The following is a 5,331-nucleotide window of genomic DNA, read 5'->3' as shown; positions in this document are numbered from 1 at the left end:
TGACTTCACACACCTCCATTCTATGACTTCACACACCACCATTCTGTGACTTCACACACCTCCACTCTGACTTCACATGCCTCCATTCTGACTTCACACACCTCCATTCTATGACTTCACACACGTCCATTCTATGACTTCACATACAGCCATTCTGTGACTTCACACACCTCCATTCTGAGTTCACACACCTCCATTCTGTGACGTCACACACCTCCATTCTGACTCCACACACCTCCTCTTTGACTACACACGCCTCCATTCTATGACATCACACACCTCCATTCTGTGACTTCACACACCTCCATTCTGTGACTTCACACACCTCCATTCTGTGACTTCACACACCTTCATTTTGTGACTTCACACACCTCCACTCTGACTTCACACACCTCCATTCTGACTTCACACACTTCCATTCTATGACTTTACACACCTCCATTCTATGACTTCACACAACTCCATTCTGATTTCACACACCTCCATTCTGAGTTCACACACCTCCATTTTATGATTTGACACACCTCCATTCTGACTTCTCAGACCTCCATTCTGTGACTTCACACACCTTCATTCTGTGACTTCAAACAACTCCATTCTGATTTCACACACCTCCATTCTGTGGCTTCACACACCTCCATTCTGACTTCACAGACCTCCATTCTGACTTCATACACCTCCATTCTATGACTTCACACACGTCCGTTCTATGACTTCACACACCTCCAATCTGTGACTGAACACAGCACCATTCTGAGTTCACACACCTCCATTCTGTGACTTCACACACCTCCATTCTATGACTTCACACACCTCCATTTTATGACTTCACACACCTCCATTATATGACTTCACACAACTCCATTCTTACTTCACAAACATCCATATTATGACTTCACTCACCTCCAGTCTGACTTCACACACCTCCGTACTGACTTTACACACCTCCATTCTATGACTTCACACATGTCCATTCTATGACTTCACACACGTCCATTCTGTGACTTCACACACCTCCATTCTGAGTTCCCACACCTCCATTCTGTGACTTCACATACCTCCATTCTGACTTCACACACCTCGTCTTTGACTTCACACACCTCCATTCTATGACTTCACACACCTCCATTCTGACTTCACACACCTTCATTCTATGACTTCACACACCCCCAATCTGACTTCACACACCTCCATTCTGGGACCTCACACACCTCCATTCCATGACATCACACACCTCCATTTTGACTTCACACACCTCCAATCTGTGACTTCACACACCCCCATTCTGTGACTTCACTCATCTCCATTCTATGACTTCACACACCTCCATTCTGTGACTTCATACACCTCCATTCTCTGACTTCACACACCTACAGTCTCTGACTTCACACACCTCCATTCTGTGACTTCACACACCTTCATTTTGTGACTTCACACACCTCCACTCTGACTTCACACACCTCCATTCTGACTTCACACACTTCCATTCTATGACTTTACACACCTCCATTTTATGACTTCACAACCTCTATTCTATGACTTCACACACCTCCATTCTATGACTTCACACAACTCCATTCTGATTTCACACAACTCCATTCTGAGTTCACACACATCCATTCTATGATTTGACACACCTCCATTCTGACTTCACACACCTCCATTCTGTGACTTCACACCCCTTCATTCTGTGACTTCAAACACCTCCATTGTGACTTCACACAACTCCATTCTGTGACTTCATACAACTCCATTGTGACTTCACACACCTCCATTCTATGACTTCACACACCTCCATTCTATGACTTCACACACCTCCATTCTGAGTTCACACACCTCCATTCTGTGACTTCACATACCTCCATTCTGACTTCACACACCTCCTCTTTGACGTCACAGACCTCCATTCTATGACTTCACACACCTCCATTCTCTGACGTCACAAACCTCCATTCTATGACTACACATCCCCACTCTGTGACTTCACTCACCTCCATTGTGTGAATTCACACACCTCCATTCTGACTTCAGAAACCTCCATTCAATGACTTCACACACCTCCATTCTGTGACTTCACACACCTCCATTCTGACTTCACACATCTCCATTCTTTGACTTCACACACCTGCAATCTATGACTACACTCACCTCCATTCTCTTACTTCACACACCTTCATTCTTTGACTTCACACACCTCCATTCTGACTTCACACAACTCCATTCTATGTCTTCACACACCTCCATTCTGTGACTTCACACACCTCCATTCTGAGTTCACACACCTCCATTCTGTGACTTCACATACCTCCATTTTGACTCCACACACCTCCATTCTATGACTTCACACACGTTCATTCTATGACTTCACACACCTACATTCTGTGACTTCACCCACCTCCATTCTGACTTCACACACCTCCTCTTTGACTTCACACACATCCAATCTATGACTTCACACAACTCCATTCTGTGATTTCACATATATCCATTCTGTAACTTCACACACCTCCATTCTATGACTTCACACATCTCCATTCTGACTTCACACACCTCCATTCAATGACTTTACACACCTCCATTCTGACTTCACACACCTCCATTCTGTGACTTCACACACCTCCATTCTGTGACTTTACACACCTCCATTCTGTGACTTCACACACCTGCATTCTGTGACTTCACTTATCTCCATTCTGACTTCACACACTTCCATTCTATGACTTCACACACCTCCATTCTGTGACTTCACACACCTCCATTCTGTGACTTCACACTCCTCCATTCTCTGACTTCACACCCCTCTATTTTAACTTCACAAACCTCCATTCTGTGACATCACACATGTGCATTCTGTGACTTCACACACCTCTATTCTCTGACTTCTCACACCTCCATTCTATGACTTCACACACCCCATTCTGTGACTTTACACACCTGCATCCTGTGACTTCACTCACCTCCGTTCTAGGACTTCACACCCCTCCATTCTAGGACTTCACACAATTCCATACTGTGACTTCACTCACCCTCATTCTGTGTCTTCACACACCTCCATTCCCTGACGTCACAAACCTCCATTCTTTGACTACCCATCCCCCCTCTGTGACTTCACTCACCTTCATTCTGTGACTTCACACACCTCCATTCTGACTTCAGAAACCTCCATTCTATGACATCACACACCTCCTTTCTGTGACTTCACACACCTCCATTCTGACTTCACAGATCTCCATTCTGTGACTTCACACACCTGCAATCTATGACAACACTCACCTCCATTCTGTGACTTCACACCTCCATTCTGTTACTTCACACACCTCCATTCTGTGACTTTCACACCTCCATTCTGACTTCACACAACTGCATTCTATGTCTTCACACAGCTCCATTCTGTGACTTCACACACCTCCATTCTCTGATTTCACACACCGCCATTCTATGACTTCACACATCTCCATTCTATGACTTCACACACCACTATTCTGTGACTTCACACACCTTCACTCTGACTTCACACGCCTCCATTCTGAATTCACACACCTCCATTCCATGACTTCACACACGTCCATTCTATGCCTTCACATACCTCCATTCTGTGACTACACACACCTCCATTCTGAGTTCACACACCTCCATTCTGTGACTTCACACACCTCCATTCTGTGTCTTCACACACCTCCATTCTCTGACGTCACAAACCTCCATTCTATGACTACAAACCCTCCCTCTGTGACTTCACTCACCCCCATTCTGTGTCTTCACACACCTCCATTCTGACTTCAGAAACCCCCATTCTATGACTTCACACACCTCCATTCTGTGACTTCACACACCTCCATTCTGACTTCACACATCTCCATCTGTGACTTCACACACCTGCAATCTATGACTTCTCACACATTCATTCTGTGACTTCACACTCCTCCATTCTGTTACTTCACACACCTCCATTCTGAGTTCACACACCTCCATTCTGTGACGTCACACACCTCCATTCTGACTTCACACACCTCCTCTTTGACTACACACGCCTCAATTCTATGACATCACACACCTCCATTCTGTGACTTCACACACCTCCATTCTGTGACTTCACACACCTCCATTCTGTGACTTCACACACCTTCATTTTGTGACTTCACACACCTCCACTCTGACTTCACACACCTCCATTCTGACTTCACACACTTCCATTCTATGACTTTACACACCTCCATTCTATGACTTGACACAACTCCATTCTGCTTTCACACACCTCCATTCTGAGTTCACACACCTCCATTCTATGATTTGAAACACCTCCATTCTGACTTCTCAGACCTCCATTCTGTGACTTCACACACATTCATTCTGTGACTTCAAACAACTCCATTCTGATTTCACATACCTCCATTCTGTGGCTTCACACACCTCCATTCTGACTTCACAGACCTCCATTCTGACTTCACACACCTCCATTCTTTGACTTCACACACGTCCATTCTATGACTTCACACACCTCCATTCTGTGACTGAACACACCACCATTCTGAGTTCACACACCTCCATTCTGTGCTTCACACACCTCCATTCTATGACTTCACAAACGTCAATTCTATGACTTCACACACCTCCATTCTGTGACTTCACACACATCCATTCTGTGACTTCACACACCTCCATTCTGTGACTTCACACACCTCCATTCTGTGACTTCACACACCTTCATTCTGTCACCTCACACACCTCCACTCTGACTTCACACACCTCCATTCTGACTTCAAACTCTTCCATTCTATGACTTTCCACACTTCCATTCTGTGACTTCACACACCTGCATTCTGTGACTTCACTTACCTCCATTGTAGGACTTCACATACCTCCATTCTAGGACTTCACACAATTCCATACTGTGACTTCACTCACCTTCACTCTGTGTCTTCACACACCTCCTTTCTCTGACGTCACTAACCTCCATTCTATGACTACACACACCCTCTCTGTGACTTCACTCACGTCCATTCTGTGACTTCACACACCTCCATTCTGACTTCACACACCTGCATTCTATGACTTCACACACCTCCATTCTGACTTTACACAACTCCAAACTATGTCTTCACACACCTCCATTCTGTGACTTCACACACCTCCATTCTCTATTCACACACCTCCATTCTATGACTTCACACATGTCCATTCTATGACTTCACACACCTCCATTCTGTGACTTCACACACCTCCATTCTGAGTTTACACACCTTCATTCTGTGACTTCACACACCTCCATTCTGACTTCACACACTTCCTCTTTGACTTCACACACCTCCATTCCATGACTTCACACACTTC

This window comes from Megascapheus bottae, unplaced genomic scaffold, assembly GCF_031878675.1.
Source record: "Megascapheus bottae isolate mThoBot1 unplaced genomic scaffold, mThoBot2.hap1 HAP1_SCAFFOLD_147, whole genome shotgun sequence".
Taxonomy (NCBI): Eukaryota; Metazoa; Chordata; class Mammalia; order Rodentia; family Geomyidae; genus Megascapheus; species Megascapheus bottae.
This window is presented reverse-complemented; position numbering follows the sequence as displayed.